The sequence below is a fragment of the Saimiri boliviensis genome, chromosome 2 (assembly GCF_048565385.1).
Source record: "Saimiri boliviensis isolate mSaiBol1 chromosome 2, mSaiBol1.pri, whole genome shotgun sequence".
Classification (NCBI taxonomy): domain Eukaryota; kingdom Metazoa; phylum Chordata; class Mammalia; order Primates; family Cebidae; genus Saimiri; species Saimiri boliviensis.
In genome coordinates this window covers 53941150-53960828 of record NC_133450.1, presented here as the reverse complement: position 1 = coordinate 53960828, position 19679 = coordinate 53941150, and the positions used below count along the sequence as shown (strand labels likewise).

The 19679-nt window shown below is 41.2% G+C and overlaps 1 protein-coding gene across 4 annotated transcripts in view; it reads left to right on the top strand.

The window, feature by feature from the left end:
* The window catches only part of STRN3 (striatin 3), a 129352-nt gene that overhangs the window by 11853 nt on the left and 97820 nt on the right, over nt 1-19679 (top strand). The gene's annotated exons all lie outside the window — the stretch shown is intronic.

Genomic DNA, 19679 nt, shown 5'->3' with positions numbered 1-19679 from the left:
ACTTTGTTGCCCAGGCTGGTGTGCAATGGTGCGATCTCGCCTCACTGCAACCTCTGCCTCCCAGGTTCAGACAATTCTCCTGCCTCATACTCTCAAGTAGATGGGATTACAGGTGTGCACCACCATGCCCAGCTAATTTTTTTGTATTTTTAGTAGAGACGGGGTTTCATCATGTTGGCCAGGCTGGTCTCGAACTCCTGACCTCAAATGATCACCCACCTCGGCCTCCCAATGTTCTGGGCTAACAGGTGTGACCGTGCCCGACCTAAGTTAATTTTCTTTTGATTCTAAACTGTGTATGCTAGCTCTTGTGTGCGCACGCTCACTGCCCCTCACAAGACAATTCTTTAGAGCAGTTTTAGGGTCACAACAAAATTTAGCAGAAAGTACAATTTCCTGCCCCAAAGTTTCGCCTTTTCCAGAATATGTTCATATACCTTCCCTTGGTATGCTTGTGGGAAATTTGTTCCAGGAGCTTTCCTCCAGAATACCAGAATCCTCAGTTGCTCAAGTCCCTCAATACAATGAAACACGTGGTATTTGTATGTAACTTATGCACATCTTGCTGTATATTTTAAATTTCGGAATTACTTGTAATTATCTAATACAATGCAAATGCTGTTTGCATTGTATTAGATAATTTAAAAAAAAATTAAAAAAATTTTTTTTTGAGGTAGAGTCTCTGTCACTCAGGCTGGAGTGTAGGGGAACAATCACAGCTCACTGCAGCCTCCACCTCTGGGCTCAGATGATCCTCCCACCTCAGCCTCCTGAGAAGCTAGGACTACAGGCGCCCACCACCACCCTTGGCTAATTTTTGTATTTTTTCTAGAGACAGGATTTTGCTAAGTTGCAGAGGCTTTCGTACTCCTGGGCTCAAGCAATCTGCCCTCTTTGGCCTCCCAAAGAACTAGGATTACAGGTGTCAGCTACTGTACCCAGCTGGTTGCTGTACTTTAAAAAAATTATTTATTATTTTTCTGGAATATTTTTGCCTTGCCATTGGTTGAATCTGTGAATGGGGAACCCTTGGATACAGAGGGTTGCCTTAGTTTGAATCATATAATAGGTAGCCTTTTCACTTAGTAGCAGTGCATTTAAGTCTTCTCCATGTCTTTTCTAAGGGTTGATAATTTCGTTTTAGTGCTGAACAATATTCTATTTATGGATATACCATAATTCACCTTTTGAAAGGCATCTTGGTTACTTTCAAGTTTTGACAATAATGAATAAAGGCTATAAACATCCATGTGCAGGTTTTTGTGTGGACATGTAAGTTTTCATGTAATTTGGGTAAATACCAGGGAGCGTGATTGTTGGATCATATGGTAAGATTATATTTAATTGTGTAAGAAACTGCCAAATGGTCTTCTAGAGTGGCTGTACCATTTTGCATTCCCACCAGTAATGAATGAGAATTATTATTGCTCCACTTTCAGCTTTTGGAGTTGTAGTGTTTTAGATTTTAACCATTTTGATAGTTACATAGTGGTATCTCATTGTTTTTAATTTTCATTTCCCTAATGAAAAAGTTATTGAAGCCGGGCATGGTGGCATGTGCCTGTAGTCCCAGCTCCCTGAGGGATGAGATGGAGGATCACTTGAGCCCCAGGGGTTGAGGCTATGGTGATCCATGATCGCCCCACTGCACTCCAGCCTGGGTGACAGAGTGAGTCCCTGTCTCAAAAGGTTCTGTAGAGGCCTGCCAGGAACAGAAGTGAACTTCTAAAATGTAAGTATGTCTTGGCAGCTGCTTTCCAAGGCCTGGCTATAAATAAGGTCTGCAGAGCCAAAAAGAGCATATAGCTCTTCTTAAAATTGAAGGTGTTGGCTGGGTGCAGTGGCTCATGCCTATAATCCCAGCACTTTTGGAGGCCAAGGTGGGCAGATCACCTGAGGTCAGGAGTTCGAGACCAGCCTGGCCAACGTGGTGAAACCCCATATCTACTAAATAAAAAAATTAGCCAGGCGTGGTGGTGCATGCCTGAGTTCCAGCTGCTCAGAGGGCTGAGACAGGAGAATCGCTGTACCTGGGTGGTCAAGGTTACAGTGAGTCGAGACGGTGCCATTGCACACCATCCTGGATGACAAGAGTAAAACTCCATCTCAAAAAAAAAAAATTGAAGGTGTTTAAGCCCAAGATGAAACTGTATACTATTTGAGTAAGAGATGTTCTTATGTGTATAAACAAGTGAAGAACGGCATAGGCAAACTGAACAAAACTAGAGTAATTGGGGAAAGGCAACTCACACCGATAGAAACAGTGGCATGGTTTGTGTCAAATTCTGAAGCAGCTTTCCTGGTAAGGCCACTGGACACAGAATACACTTCAAGGATTTAAATTAATGAAAAGTAAATAAATAAAAGTGGGTTGAGGCCAGACACAGGGGCTTATGCCTATAGTCCCAGCACTTTGGGAGGCCGAGGTAGGCAGATCACTTGAGGTCAGGAGTTCAAGACCAGCCTGGCCAACATGGTGAAATCCTTTCTCTACAAAAAACCCCACAAAAATTAGCCAATGTGGTGGTGCATGCTGTAATCCCAGCCACTTAGGAGGCTGAGGCAGGAAACTCGCTTGAACCTGAAAGGTAGAGGTTGCAGTTAGCCAAGTTTGTGCCACTGTACTCCAGCCTGGGCAAACGGAATGAGACCCTGTTTGTGTGTGTGTGTGTGTGTGTGTGTGTGTGTGTGTGTGTGTGTTTTTAAGTGGGTTTGTGCTCCTGTAATGAAAAAGAAAAAAGGGTTAAAGAAGGGTGTGCTTTTGACCAATATGTAATGCTGTTTCAAGGTAGTACCAGTACCTTGTGTTCAGTGGAACCAGGGTGAACCCAAGGTACTGGTCTTAACTTGAGATAGCATTACACCTAAGTGCTTTAGTGAACAAAATTTAAAAGACCAGAACTAAAGCAGTTATACATGTGCAGTAAAATTTTGGACCACTTTTAGGTAGACTTTGTAAAAAGACTTAAATTCTGATTACAAATTTTGTACTTTGGCTGGATGCTGTGGCTCACACCTGTAATCCCAGCACTTTGGAAGGCTGAGGCAGGTGGGTCATGAGGTCAGGAATTCAAAACCAACCTGACCAACATGGTGAAAACTCGTCTCTACTAAAAATACAAAAACTAGCTAAGACTGGTGCCTGTAATCCCAGCTACTGATGAGACTGAGGCAGGAGAATTGCTTGAACCTGGGAGGCAGAGGTTGCAATAAGCCGAGATCATGCCACTGCGCTCCAGCCTGGGCGACAGAGCAAGACTATCTCAAAAAAAAAAAAAAGAGACCAAGGCAGGAGCACGGCATAAAGTCAGGAATTTAAGACCATTCTGGGCAACAAAGTGATCTTTCTCTACAAGAAAATTAAGAAATTAGCTGGACACAATCGTGTTGTACTTGTAGTCCCAGCTACTCAGAAGGCCAGGGCGGGAGGAGCCCAGGGGTCAAAGCTGCAGTGAGCTGTGATGGCACCACTGCACTCTAGTCTGGGTGACAGAGTGAGACTCTGTCTCAGAAAAAAAAAATACTTGCTTTGAGAAGCCAGGGCAGGAGGATTGGTTGAAGCTAGGAGTTCAAGACTAGCCTGGGCAATATAGTGGGATGCTCTTTCTACAGAAAAGAAAAAAAAATTAGCCAGACATAGTGATGTGCACCTGTAGTCCCTGCTTTGGAGGCTAGAATTGCTTGAGCCCAGGAGTTTGAAGCTGTAGTGAGCTGTCATCATGCCACTGCACTTTCGCCTTGTTTGTAAAAGACTCTGTCTCTTTAAAAAATCATATTTTGAATAAATAACATGTGGTTCAAAATTGAGTCATACTCGCCATGATCCTGTCTACCACTACCACTCCCAAGTTAGTAATCGACTACTTTTTTTTTAGTGCTGTGTGTGTGTCCCTCTCTGTTTCTTTTCCCTCTCTGATGTTTTCTTTTCATTACATCACCTTTATGTAGGTAGATGAAAGCAAATACGTTTTTCTCCTTTTCTGATACAACGTGGTAAAGTATATAATCTACTTTTTACTTTAATATATATATATTTTTATACGGGCTCTCCCTTTTTCGCCCAGGCTGGAGTGCAGTGGTGTGATCTCGGCTCACTGTAACCTCTACCTCCTGGGCTCACTCAATCCTCCTACCTCAGCTTCCCACGTCCCGGACTACAGGAATGTGCCACCATACCCGACTTATTTTGTTGTTGTTTTGTAGAGATGGTGTCTCCTCGTGTTACCCAGGCTAGTCTTGAACTCCTGGGCTCAAGCAGTCTGCCCACCTCAGCCTCTCAAAGTGCTGGGATTACAGGTGTGAACCTTTGTGCCCTGCCTACCTTACTTTTTCATTTAACATGTTGAGGAGATCATTCCAAACCTGCTAATAGGGAGCATCCTCACCTTTTAACAGCTGCGTAGTATTCTGATGTGTAGATTGGCTATAGTTCATTTAACGAACTCACTATGGCTGGACAGTTGTGTTAAATTTTCATAAAACATTTGTAGCTGTGTTCTTTCTTAAATGTATGAGCAACCAGCCTTGCTGCCTCAGACTCTATGGTGTTTACTTTCTGTTGCTGTTGTTAAAGAGTTGTTAGCAGTCGTGAAAAGTTTAAAAATTTGTGTAACACATTATCTTATGGCTTGCATTTAAATCTCAGGATATTTTTGTTTTGAAAGCTGTTAACTGGGGCCTGATTCTATTTAAGCTATCTTTCACCGAAATCCTGGAGAATAGAGTGAGAAAGAAAAAAAGATATTAGTAAGGTGAAGTGGGTGGAAAGAGAAATAATATGAGAGAGTAGCAATGGATAAGTGTAACAATATGTTACTGACAGTTGTCTCAGATAATAAAAATATTTCACAGTGGCCTGGACTAGTATCTGTTGTGTTGCTTTTTTGTTTTTCTTTTTTTCGAGATGGAGTCTCACTCTGTTGCCCAGGCTGGAGTGCAGTTGCACGATCTTGGCTAACTGCAACCTCTGCCTCCTGGATTCAAGCGATTTTCCTGCCTCAGCCTGCTGAGTAGCTGGGATTACAGGCGCCTGCCACCATGCCTGACTTTTTTTTTTGTATATTTAGTAGAGATGAGGTTTCACCATGTTGACCAGGCTGTTCTTGGACTCTTTCAGGTGATCCTTCTGCCTCGGCCTCCCAAAGTGCTGGGATTACAGGCATGAGCCATCACCTCAAAAAAATAAATAAAAATTTTAAAAAGGGGATAGGGATTGAGATTCTAGAAAACTTCTTTTTTAATTAGTCTTTGTATTTTTGCATATGTAACTGCTTCCTGGTTTTTTCCTTCTTAGCACTTAACCTGTTTGCAATTTTATTTTATTTTTTTGAGACAGAGTCTCGCTCTGTCACCCAGGCTACAGTCCATTGGCACAATCTTAGCTCATGGCAACCTTCGCATCCCTTTGCGGGTTAAAGCAATTCTTGTACCTCAGCCTGCTAAGTAGCTGGGATTGCAGGCATGCACCACCATGTTCAGCTAATTTTTTGTATTTTTAATTGAGGTGGGGTTTCACCATATTGGCTGGGCTGGTCTTGAACTCCTGTCCTCAAGTGATCTGCCCACCTTAGCCTCCCAGAGTGCTGGAATTACAGGTGTGTATACCCAGTGTCAGAGTAAAGGGTCTGGCAAATAATAGCTGTTTGCCAAATATTTGCTAAATGAGTGAAATTGCTCAGTACATCTCATTAAACTGTCAGAGATGAGAGGTTGACATAATTTTTGTGGTATGTATATACTAGGAGAAAATGTCCATAGAGTAAATTAATATTCTTTGTCAACCCCTCATTTGATATTGGAATGAAAACAAACTTTCTGGGTTTGATTATATTATAATAACTTTGTCTCCCATCCCCGTCATGGGAAGTGGAGTATGAGAGAAATTACTTTAGTTAAAAAGTTTGTTTAGTTTTGAGACGGATTCTTGCTCTGTTGCCCAGGCTGGAGTGCAGTGGCTCAATCTTGCCTCCCTGTAACCTCTGCCTCCTGGGTTCAGGTTATTCTCCCACCTCAGCCTCCTGAGTAGTTAGGATTACAGACACCAGTCACCATGCCTGGACAATTTTTGTATTTTTGGGAAAGACGAGATTTCACCATGTTAGCTAGGCTGGTCTTGAATTCCTAGCCTCAGATAATCCACCTGCCTTGGCTTCCCAAAGTGCTGGGATTACAGGTGTAAATCACCACACCTGGTACTTCCATTAAAATGAATCAATGCTTGAGATTAATGCACTGTAGGGGGCTACTTTTTCCCTTCAAAATGAACAGTTTTTATGAAGAATGTTTAATGCTTAGGGTAAACTGAAAATAAGTTTTATTTTGTGTGTCATAAATCAGTTATATGAAAAAAGTACGTGGAAAAAATTCAGATCTTTTAAAATATTTTGTGATTTTTTTTTTGGTGATAGGATTATTGGAAACATTTCTCTTTTTCTTACTTTAAAAAAAATGGCCCACCAAACTTTATAAAATACTTTCTTTTATTAAAATTGGTAAGTTTAAGGAGCGAATTGTTTATGTCAATACATAGTCACTGTTGATAAATACTTTGTTATAAAACAGCAAAGTGATGGTATTAGTTTTAATGAATTTATAGACTAGTTTGTCTTTTTCCTATTTCCTTTTTTACCTATTTCTTCTTTTGTTTTTTATTTTACTTTTGTTTTTTAGAGACAGGGTCTCATACCATTGCCCAGGCTTGAGTGCAGTGACACGGATGGATCATGGCTCATTGTAGCCCTGTCCTTCTGAGCTCAAGCAATCCTTTTGCGTCAGCCTCCTCAGAAGCTGGGACTACAGGCACAAGCCATCATGCCCAGCTACATAAAAAAATTTTCTTTTTGTAGAGATGGGGTCTTGGTATGTTGCCCAGGCTGGTCTTGAATAACTTGTCTCAAGCAATCTTACTGCCCTAGCCTCCTGAAGTGTTGGCATTACAGGCATGATACCAGCACCTGGCTTCTTTTTTACTCATTGCTTAGAAACTGTGAAATACGGTTTATTACATACTAAGATTTTATTTTATGATGTATTTAAATTTTTTTGTGTTTACATTTGGTCACTTCTATTTTGAGTTTTCATATTAGTTTTTAATACTTTGTGTTTGTTAAAGTAATACATTTATATGAAAATTAAGTTACAGAAATGTGAAAAAAAATAGCAGGGTTTTTTTTTTTTTTAATAATCCTGATTTTCCAGGAACAACCACTGCTATCTTTTTGGGTGCATATCTTTTCAGAGTTTTTTCTATACAAATACAAAAGTGGTTTTCAGCTGGGGGTAGTTTTGCTCCCATGGGACACTTATTTGGCAAGGTCTGGAGATATTTTTGGATATCACAGTTGGAGGCAGGTGCTACTGGCGTTTAGTGGATAGTGGACAGATGTGCTGCTAAACATGCACAGGGCAGCAGCCTTTCATATTGCAAATAAAGTATTAGCCCAAAATGTTGTTAATTGCTGAGGGAAATCCTGATACGCAACTGTGTATATGTATTGGGTTTTGCCATATTGACTAGACTGGCCTTGAACTCCTGCCTCCTTTTCAAGTGTGTGTGTGACACCACACCTGGCTAATTTTTGCATTTTGGTTCAAGACCATGTTAGCTATGCTGGTCTTTTTTTTTTTTTTTTTTTTTTTTTTTGAGACGGAGTTTTCGCTCTTGTTACCCAGGCTGGAGTGCGATGGCACGATCTCGGCTCACCGCAACCTCCGCCTCCTGGGCTCAGGCAATTCTCCTGCCTCAGCCTCATAAGTAGCTGGGATTACAGGCACGCACCACCACGCCCAGCTAGTTTTTTGTATTTTTAGTAGAGACGGGGTTTCACCATGATGACCAGGATGGTCTCGATCTCTCGACCTCGTGATCCACCCGTCTCGGCCTCCCAAAGTGCTGGGATTACAGGCTTGAGCCACCGCGCCCGGCTTTACGCTGGTCTTGAACTCTTGAGCTCAAGTGATGTGGCCACCTCAGGCTCCCAAAGTGCTGGGATTACACAGGCGTGAGCCACTGCGCCTGGGCAGCAATTGGTTTTCTGAGCTTTACTTGTAATTGGTTATCTGACACTCCAGATAACTTTGTATCTGATGTTTATCCTTGTAATTAAAAAAAAATTAGCTATGTAGAAATAGAGTTTATCATTCTCGTTATATTTCAAATGAGCCTTGCCTGCATGATATTCTGTCTCTGCTGAATTCTTTGGTGTCTGATTTCTTCAAATTATTTGTTAATGAATCTATTCAGAATTCTTTCTTATATCTCCATTAGTATTGTGAAAGGCAAGTAAGAACTCAAGACCTTAATTCACTATGCCAAAGGAAAATATTAAGCTGAAAGCTGTGTCATGTGAGAAACTGCCTTTCCTTTTGTTTATAAGTAAGCTACAGATAAAAGGTTAAATCTCCACAGGTAGCTACTCTATGTTCACCTTATCGTATATAAGGTGCTATTCCCTTATCTGCTCCTTTTTTTCTCCTGAGACAGAGTCTTGCTCTGTTGCCCAGGCTGGAGTGCAGTGGTGTGATCTCAGCTCACTGCAACTTTGGCCTCCCGTGTTCAAGCAATTCTTCTGCCTCAGCCTCCCAAGTAGCTGGGATTATGGGCATGCGCCACCTTGCCTGGCTAATTTTTTGTATACTTAGTAGACACAGGATTTCTCCATGTTGGTCAGGCTGGTCTCGAACTCCCGACTTCAGATGGTGTGCCCACCTTGGCTTCCCAAAGTGCTGGGATTACAGGTGTGCGCCACTGCACCCGACCTAATTTTTGTATTTTTAGTAGAGATGGGGTTTCGACGTGGCCAGTGGGGTTGGCCAGGCCGATATCGAACTCCTGACCTCAGGTGATCCGCTTACCTTGGCCTCCAAAAGTGCTACGATTAGAGGTGTGTGAGCCACCATGCCTGGTCCAGGTCCAGAATTTCTTTCCTTTTTTTTTTTTGGAGACGGAGTTTCGCTCCTGTTACCCAAGCTGGAGTGCAGTGGCACGATCTCGGCTCACCGCAACCTCCGCCTCCTGGGTTCAGGCAATTCTCCTGCCTCAGCCTCCTGAGTAGCTGGGATTACAGGCACGCGCCACCATGCCCAGCTAATTTTTTTGTATTTTTAGTAGAGACGGGGTTTCCCCATGTTGACCCAGGATGGTCTCGATCTCTTGACCTTGTGATCCACCCGCCTTGGCCTCCCAAAGTGCTGGGATTACAGGCATGAGCCACTGCACCCGGCCGAATTTCTTTCCTTTTTAAGGCTGAATGATAGTTTGTTTATATATGTATACCACATTTTATTTATCCATTTATCTGTTAATGGAGACTTGGGTTGCTTCCAGTTTTAGCAATTGTAAGTAATGTTGCTATCAACATAGGTGTACAGATACCTCTTTGAGATCCTGCTTTCCATTCTTTTGATACAACTGAGTTTTACTTGACTATGACAAATTTAGTGCTTTTCACCTGATATGGTGCTTTTCTCAAAATCTGAGTTAAGGGCGTTCAGTTCCTTTTTTTTTTTTTTTTTTAGATGGGGTCTCGCTCTCTTGCCCAGGCTGGAGTGCAGTGGCAGTGGCAGGATCGTAGCTCATCGCCTTTATCTCCTGGGCTCCAGTGATTTTTTTTCATTTCAACCTCCTGAATACCTGTAACTGCAGGCGTACATCACCATACCTGGCAAAATTTTTAATTTATTTGTAGAGACAAGGTCTTGCTATGTTGTCCATGCTGTTTTTGAGCTCCTGGCTTCAAGCAGTCCTTCCACCTTTGCCTCCCAAAGTGCTGGGATTATATGAGTGAGCCACTATATTTGGCTGCTGCTTTTTATTCTCCTAAAATTCAAACACTGATTTTTGTTTAAGTTGTAAGAATGCATGAATTTTGGGTGGAGAGTTGCACATGATAACAACTAACTGCTCATTTAAGGCTACAGTGGCCAAACATACCAGATTTTGATTCTGACTTAGATACTAATTTCAACAGAAGCATCCAACACAGCTAGGTACTCTCTGTAAACCTTTAGCCCTACCACCTCAGCCTCACTCAGTAGACGTCTTTGCCTCCTACTTAACAGAGAAAATAGAATCTTATCAGGTGGGGAGTTTTTATTGTTACCAAGTCTACACATTGTATATGTGCACACACATCCCCTTTTCTTAGGTTGCTGTTAATATGAGAAACGTTTCTGTCCATGTAAGGCTTATCTCTCTCTATTGTTTGTTTTCTTTCTTAATTGGCTGTTTGGCACTTGCTGTGTGCCAGCCACTATAAATAAAATAGATCCATTTCCCTATTGAAGCTTAAATTCTAGTGGGTAGAAAGTAAAGGTTGTTCAGTGATGTTAAGTGCTACATAGAGGAAAGTAAAGCAGAGAAGATTAAGTGCTACATAGAGGACAGTAAAGCAGAGAAGATTAAGTGCTACATAGAGGACAGTAAAGCAGAGAAGATTGATGAGGAATGGGTTGATGTGTAACATTGTTATTTAAACAGAGTTTTGTTTTGTTTTTTTTGAGAGGACTCTCCCTCTGTAGCCCAGGTTGGAGGGTAGTGGTGCTATTTTGGCTCACCACAACCTTCACCTCCCGGGTTCAAGCAATTCTCCTGCTTCAGCTTCCTGAGTAGCTGGGATTACAGGCATCTGCGATGAAATTATTATTTAAAATGGAAGAGACCATTTTAATTAAAACATTACTGGAAGAGACCATTATTGTTTTATCTCGCATGGGAAATTTTGTGCTGTTTCTCCAATTTTTTTTTTTTTGTCCTTATCGGCTTCTTTGATTCTCATCATGCATATGTTGGTATACTTAATGGTGTCTTACAGGTTTCTGAGGCTCTGTTCATTTTTCTTCCTGATTTGTTCTGTTTCTCAGACTGGCTAATCTCAGTTGACCTATCTTCAAGCTGGTTGATTGTTCTGCCTGCTCATAGCTGCTGTTGAGCCACTCTATTGAGGTTTTCATTTCAGTTTTTGTACTTACCAACTCCAGAATTTTGGTTTGATTCTTTCTTAAAAATTTCTGTGTATGTATTTATTTATTTATTTGAGATAACTCGCCTGTAGCCCAGGCTGGAGGACAGTGGTGCTATCTTGGCTCAACACAACCTCTGCCTCCCAGGTTCAAGTGATTCTCCTGCCTCAGCCTCCTGAGTAGCTGGGATTACAGGCATCTGCCACTACGCCCAGCTAGTTTTTGTATTTTTAGTAGAGATGGGGGTTTTACCATGTTAGTCAGGCTGGTCTCGAAGTCCTGACCTCAGGTGATAATGCCTACCTCCCAAAGTGCTGGGATTACAAACGTAAGTCACCGCGCCTGGCCTGTTGACCTTCTTTATTTGGTAAAATATCATTCTCATATGTTCTCCTTTAGTTCTTTAGACATGATTTTCTTTAGTTCTTTCAGCATATTTATAACAGGTGGCTTAAAGTCTTAGTCTAGGGCTAGGTGCAGTGTTTTACGTGTATAATCAAGCCTTTGGGAGGCTTGCTTGAGCCTGGGAGTTTGAGACTTAACTGGGCAACATAGACTTCCATCTCCACAAAAAATAAAAAAAAAATTAGCCAGGCACGGTGGCACATCCACCTATAGTCCCAGCTCCTCAGGAGGCTGACATGGGAAGATTGCTTGAGCCCAGGAGGGCGAGGCTACAGTGAGCTGTGTTGACACATCGGTGTCACCCAGCCTAGGTGACAAAGTGAAACCCTGTCTCTAAATAAATAAATCTAGAAAGTTCAATGTCTGAGCTTTCTTAGGGAGAGTTTATATTGACTGCTTTTTCCTCTGTGTATAGGTCATACTTGTTTCTTTGCCTGCCTAGTTATTTTTTTGTTGAAAACTAGACATTTTATTTTTATTTTTTAGGTACTGGGTCTCGTGTTGCTCAAGCTGAATTTGAACTACTGGGCTTGAGATCCTCTTGCCTCAGCCTCCCAAGTAGCTGAGACTACGGGCATGTGCCACTGTGCCTGGCTAAAAATCTAGACACTTAATATAATGTGGAAACTCTGGAAATCAGATTCTCCCCCCTCCCCAGGGTTATTTGTTGTTGTTTTGTGAAGTCTGTATTTTTTGTTGTCTTTGGTTACTGAAGTATTTGCACAGTTAGCTTAGTGGTTGAATGAATGGGCAGAGAAGCGAATGAATGAGCAGAGATTTCCTTGGATACCTAAAACGTGTAGTCCTCTGGTCTTTGCCAAGGGCTCTATGTGTATGTTGTGGCATGCCTTCAACATTCAGCCAGGAATTTACAACTCTGCCTGAGCTCTTCCTGCCTGTGCAGAGCCTTAGTGTTAGCCACAGGTGAGAGTAAGGTACTCCTCTGGTCTTCTCTGAGCATGTGCACAATGCTACGTGAGTGTGGTTTTTAGGAATATGTCAGAGTTTTTCAAAGTCCCCTACATACATATCATTTCCCAGCTTTTAGTTTTAACCTTTTTAATTAGCCTCCTGTTTGCTTCAGATTCAGGCAGCCACGATGTTAGTTGTTTCTGATTGTTTTTGACCAAAGGTGCCCATGGAAACATTTATGCTGGATGAGCTTGATGACAGGTCAAATAAAGATGGCTTTGCTAGTGGAGTCTTCCAGAGAACCAGCAAATATGTCAGATAATGACAGTTCTTTAGGGATGGGATTTAGAAGGAGTTCCAACCCTGTTTTGCCCTCTTCAGTGGCTGCTGATTTTCACTGTGATTGTGGGCTATTGGGTTTCATAGATACTGTGGAAATGGGAAGGAGTGAAATGGGAATAGCAAGTTAAAATGCCACAAAGGTTGCAGTTCTATGAAGATTCAGCCATATTTGTTGAATAGACACTCCCTGGATTGCCACAGTCCTTTGGTTTATTTCTGCAGTTTTTAAAAAGTTGATTTTTACAGTTTTGCTGTATTTTTGTTGTTTTTATGAAGGAGAGAATTTCAGAGGTCTCTACTCTGCCATTTTTGCTGACATTAACTTCTCTGTGTCGTTGGAGGTCAAGGATGGGAGTAATCCTAACTTTTTTTTTTTTTTTTGAGACGGAGTTTCACTCTTGTTACCCAGGCTGGAGTGTAATGGCGCGATCTCGGCTCACCGCTACCTCCGCCTCCCGGGTTCAGGCAATTCTCCTGCCTCAGCCTCCTGAGTATCTGGGATTACAGGCACGCGCCACCATGCCCAGCTAATTTTTTGTCTTTTTAGTAGAGACGGGGTTTCACCATGTTGACCAGGATGGTCTCGATCTCTTGACCTTGTGATCCACCCGCCTCAGCCTCCCAAAGTGCTGGGATTACAGGCTTGAGCCACCGCGCCCAGCCCCAATCCCAACTCTTTTTTTTTTTTTTTTTTTTTTTTGAGATGGAGTTTCGCTCTTGTTACCCAGGCTGAAGTGCAATGGCACAATCTCGGCTCACCGCAACCTCCGCTTCCTGGATTCAAGCAATTCTCCTGCCTCAGCCTCCTGAGTAGCTGGGATTACAGGCACGTGCCACCATGCCCAGCTAATTTTTTTGTATTTTTAGTAGAGACGGGGTTTCACCATGTTGACCAGGATGGTCTCGATCTCTTGACCTCATGATCCACCCGCCTCAGCTTCCCAAAGTGCTGGGATTACAGGCTTGAGCCACCGCGCCCGGCTGGGTCAGTTGTCTTTAACAGTAACCACAAGCCAATTTCATGGTCCCTTATAATTGCTCCTTTCCTCATATTTCTCAAATACCTGATGCATTGCACCTTCTAATGCAGAGATTGTCAAAGTATGGCTTGCAGGCCAAATTCAGTTCTTGGCCTGTTTTTGTGGTGGCCCATCATTAAAGAGTAAAACAAACAGTGACAACAAAAAGAACTGTGAAATGATGCAAAGCCCAAGTAATATATTTACTATGTGACCCTTCATGGAAAAGTTTTGCCAACTTCTGCATTCTGTTCTACTGGAAAACTACACAGTTTACTACCAATGGAAATTTTAACATTTGCAGTGCCACTTTATGCTAGGGGCTGTCTGTTCTACTCACCACCAGTGATGGGGTTCTCATTGTCAGCTGGATGATTAGGTGGATGGTGACCCAACTCCAGTACTTCGTTTTAGAGCTTCCCTTATATTATTCTTGTCACCAGTGGCTTAAAATTGAGCTCCCTGGGGAAGCTAACTGAGGCAGCAATTAGCATGTATGAAGTTTGTTATGGGAAATCTTTTAGAATCAATGTCTGTGAAAAGAATGGAAAAGAAACTGGGGATAAATTGGGCTGCAACAAAAAGCTCACTTGACCCCGATGTGGAACTCTGTAGCTGGGATAGCCCTCAGAGTTGTCCTAAGTTGGGGATAGGGGATAGAAGCTTGATCAGTCATTGGATGGGGCCACTTAGGAAGACAACTGAATTTAGCAGAGGTAATTAATTTCTAAAGAGAATTGACAGCTGAGGGCTGTTTTCCGGCAGCATTCCTAGCAGCTGGCCAATAAATCCTTCATTCTTGTAAGAGGATATGGGGCAGCACATTAGTGTCTGCTACATATAGCCTCGTGTGATTTTTCTAATTAAAATTTACTTTTTTTATTTTTAAAAATTGTCACCGGGCGCAGTGGCTCAAGCCTGTAATCCCAACACTTTGGGAGGCCGAGGCGGGTGGATCACGAGGTCAAGAGATTGAGACCATCCTGGTCTACATGGTGAAACCCCGTCTCTATTAAAAATACAAAAAATCAGCTGGGCATGGTGGTGTGTACCTGTAATCCCAGCTACTCAGGAGGCTGAGGCAGGAGAATTGCCTGAACCCAGGAGGCGGAGGTTGCGGTGAGCCGAGATCGCGCCATTGCACTGCAACCTGGGTAACAAGAGCAAAACTCCGTCTCAAAAAAAAAAAAAAATTGTCATAATTTTCTTTTTTAGTGAATTAGTTTTTCTTATAAGCTATAAAATACAGTATTCAATAATATACAATTGTATATTTTTACTGATAATAAGATGGACAGTTCTTAAGGCATTTTGGAAAAACTGAGCTGTTTTGGTTTTAATTTGTGTAAATTATGGGTTAACCATTTTAGTACTAGAAATATCATCATAGAGTCCTGATATCCTAATCAAAAAGCTAGAAAATCTTAAAAAGACAGCGAATTCATTCCTCTCGTTTGACAAATGAGAAAGCTGAGAACAAGAGAGAGGGTTATGAAGCTATTAGTGACAAGGATTAGAATGTAAGTCTCTAAACTTCCAGGCTAGTGTCGTTTATAAAAATTTGACAATTTTTTTTTCTTTTATGGCCTTTATAGTCATCTTGTTGCTCTCTGGAACCTTGCAGATGCTTCAGTAACAACAGGAATAGTAAAGTTAACTTTTGGAGTTATATCATTTTGGACAGGTGAATCTGATTTATTTTTAACTTTCCTGGAAGATGATTGCACAGTTAACTTTGGAAGCTTTTTCCCAATGACTATGGGTTAACAGGTAATGGAAACTTTATTTGCTGGCAGGATCATACAATGAACACGGTGTTTTCAAGTGAAATCTGAAAGTGCTCTGGCATTTAAACATTCAGTGTTTTAATTTTAGTGGTAGATTATCTTAACCATATCCTAGATTATTTGACTCATAACTGTCCCCTGACCCTTGGGTCAAAATTTGCATTTGTGTTTATGTTTGTAGTGGTGCCAAGTAAATACTGTTTGGACTGTTGGGGACTAATATTAAGGAAAAGAATAGAGGTAGTCTTAATGAGTAAGAAGATTTTTAGTTAAATGAAGACCAAATTATTTTCTAATATGTGGCATTAATGTTTAATAATAATGTGAAACTGAGAAAAAGTACATGCCTTATGAGGCATTCAGTAGTTCAGTAATTACAAACTTAAAAGATATCTTGTGGTACAGTTGGTACATTTTCATGTGAGCAGAGATTTATTTTCAGCAAAATGACATGACCAATTTTTTCAGTGTAACTTGTTAAGTTGAAATTTGTTTGGAAGTTTTTAGTTTATTTGGTATGTGTTTATATTTGTTTTATATTTAGTTTTTAGTTTATTTGGTTTTGTGTTTTTAGTTTATTTGGTTTTGTGTTTGTATAAGATCCCTAATTTATTTCTAGGTTTAAGTTTGCATAGGTTTGTATAACCTCAGAGAAGAGATAATTTCTATAATATTAGAAACTGGAGGAACATGTCATCTTTTTTAAAAGGCTGTGTATAATTCAAGTTGATAGTCTCTATTTCTGGAGTTCTAAATGAGTTTAAAGAAATTGATGTTAGACCACCTGAACATATCTAGTTAAAGTATGTGAAAATTGGGCCGGGTGCAATGGCTCATGCCTGTAATCCCAGAACTTTGGGATGCTGAGGCAAAGGGATTACCTGAGGTTGGGAGTTCAAGACCAGCCTGGCCAACATACTGAAACCCCATCTCTACTAAAAATAGAAAAATTTGCCTGGTGTGGTGGCGGGTGCCTGTAATCAAAGCTGCTCAGGAGGCTGAGGCAGGAGAATTGCTTGAACCTGTGAGACTGAGGTTGCAGTGAGCAGAGATGGCACCATTGCACTCCAGACTGGGTGACAAGAGCGAGAATGTGTCTCCAAAAAAATATATGAAAGTTATAATGAATGTGTAAGTCATATTTTACTTGTGTATAGGCAGCAAAGGAGGAAAGGGAAACTATGTAGAATAATAATATCTTAAATTATTATTATAATAGATTTCTTCTGAATAAAGCATCTGATGCCATAGACTACTGCAAGGAAGTTCTGATAATTTCAGTCTTCAAAGATTCACTCCATTTCTCATGTTATATATAAGTCTTTTGAATGTGTTTAACTCAAAATATTCTATAGTGAATCTCAGAATTAGGAAAAAAAATTCCTAATTTATTTGTTTCTTAAGTTCACATTTTTGCCAGTTGCTCTTTAGTGTGATGTAGGTATTTATTATGAAATAGTCATGCCCGGCCAGGCACAGTGGCTCATACCTGTAATCCCAGCACTTTGGGAGGTTGAGGTGGGTGGGATCATGAGGTCAGGAGTTCGAGACCAGCCTGGCCAACATAGTAAAACCCTGTCTCTACTAAACATACAAAAATTAGCTGTGCATGGTAGTGTGTGCCTGTAGTTCCAACTACTTAGGAGTCTGAAGCAGGAGAATTACTTGAACCCCGGAGGTGGAGGTTGCAGTAAGCCGAGATTATGCCACTGCACTCCAGGTTGGGTGACAGAGAGAGACTCTATCTCAAAACAACAACAAAAATGGTGGGTCATGCCTGTAATCCCACCACTTTGGGAGGCAGAGGTGGGTCTTTAAAAAAAAAAAAAAGAAAAATAGTTACGTTCTCCCTACTAAGATCTACTTGATAAATCCTATACTTATTGAAGTCAGGCACTACCTGTAGTTTAGTCAGTGTGTGTGTATGCCTGTGTGTGTGTGTGTGTGGTTGGTTGGTTTTGAGATAGTATCTTACTCTGTCACCCAGGCTGTAATGCAGTGGTGGAATCATAACTCGCTACAACCTCAACCTCCCAGGCTCAAGTGATCCTCTTGCAGTAACCTGCTAAGCATAATAGCTGGGACTACAGGCACAAGCCACCATTACAGGCTAGTTTAGTTTTTGTAGAGTTCGGGTCCCCCTGTGTTGCCCAGGCTAGTCTTGAAGTAGAAGGAAGATCATGTTGACAAATAATGTCTTATATAAGATTATAACTTAAGATTAGTAAAATACCTAGCTAGGAACAATGATCTAGTTGGGAGCAACTAGTTGGCAGACACACTCATGTCCTAGCTACTCAGAAGGCTGAGGTGGGAGGATCACTTGAGCCCGGTAGTTTGAGACCAGCCTAGACAACATAGTAAAATCCTGTCATCCCCACCATCATCATCATCATCATCATTATTATTATTATTATTATTATTTTGTAGAAATAAGGGTCTTGCTGTTGCCCAGGTAGGTCTCGAACTTCTGGGCTCAAGCAGTCTTCCTGCCTTGGCCTCCCAAAGTGCTTGGATTACAGGCGTGAGCCACCGTACCTGGCCAGTTTACTCGCTCTTTAATGGGGCAATGTAGACGCATATAAAAAGAATTATGATGAATTGAGTTGAGCACCAACAGCAGTTTCATTTAGTCTTTACTCTTGAAAAGATATTATACATTTTACTAGGGCACCGCCCCCTACACCCCTGCCTTTTTTTTTTTTTTTTTTTTTAAGAGAGAGGGGCCAGGCACTGTGGCTCACGTTTGTAATCCCAGCACTTTTGGAGGCTGAGGCTGGTGGATCAGTTGAGCCCAGGAGTTTGAGACCAGCTTGGACAATAGCAAGACCCTCATTTCTTTTTCTTTTTCTTTTCTTTTTCTTTTTTTTATGGAGACAGAGTTTTGCTCTGTCACCAGGCACAGTGCAGTTGGCTCACTGTAACCTCTGCCTCCCAGATTCAAGCGATTCTCATGCTTCAGTCTCCTGAGTAGCTGGGATTACACGTGCCTACCACCACGACCAGCTTATTTTTGTATTCTTAGGAGTTACTTGGTTTTGCCGTGTTGGCCAGGCTGAATCTCAGGTGAGTCACCTGCTGCAGCCTCCCAAAGTGTTGGGATTATAGGCAAGCCACCACAGCTGGCCCACGTTTGCCTTTTTTTTTTTTCTTTTTCTTTTTCTTTTTTTGAGATGGAGTCTCACTCTGTTGCCCAGGCTTGTGTGCAGTGGTGCAATCTCGGCTCACTACAACCTCTACCTCCCAGGTTTAGGCGATTCTCCTGCCTCAACCTCCTAAGTAGCTGGGATTACAGGTATGAGCTACCATACCCAGCCCCCTTTGCCTTTAAAAAATTCTTTTTATATTGTTGTTAAGTTTTCCATATACTGTTACCTCTTTTTTTTTCACTCCAATGTAAGTTGTCATGCTAGTACGTATGCTATTATCTCTACCATTTTGTTTGAGGATGTCCAAAAAGAATTTTAAAAAGCATTTTTAGTAGTCATATGGACTGATATATTCAAATAAAAATTTTAATTTTTTTGAGATGGAGTCTTGCACTTTCTCCCAGGCTGTAGTGCAATGGTGTGATCTTGGCTTACTGCAATCTCCTCCTCCTGGGTTCAAGCAATTCTCCTGCTTCAGCCTCCTGAATAGCTGGGACTATAGTTGTGTGTCACACGCCCAGCTAATTTTTTTGTGACCTGGTTGTGACTTGTTTTTCTAGCTTCAGCTTAAATTCTATTTTATAGTTTATTTTTCCTGCTGTCATTCCTCTACATTACTCTTGCCCTTCCTTTGGAGTTTTACTTTTCTTTGTATACTCAGAATGTAATAGTATGCAGCCTGTACTAATAAGTGTGTCTGAAGGACTGTATGCCCTGTTGTACTATAAAGAGGGTAAGTTTATGCAGACACTGAAATGGAGGAACAAAATTTTGTTGATAATTGGAGCTTGAGTATTTTGTTTTGATTATCTTTCCATACAGTGAAATAAATGGTGATATCAAAATACAACAGATTGAATTTTTTGCTTTGTGGATTTGAGAACGACTGTCAAGAGTAAATTAAATATGTAATATGTGTGTGAGAGGTGAAATTCAGCATTGATTTTTCTTTCCTTCGAGAGTTGAGTTGCTATTAACAAATCCAAATTAATTAACACTTTCATTACTGAAAAAAAAATTGATAACTTCTATTGAAGAGTGGCACTACATTACACTAAAGCAGGTATGAGCCAGAATGAATTCTCCTTTTTTTCTGTTTGTTTCCT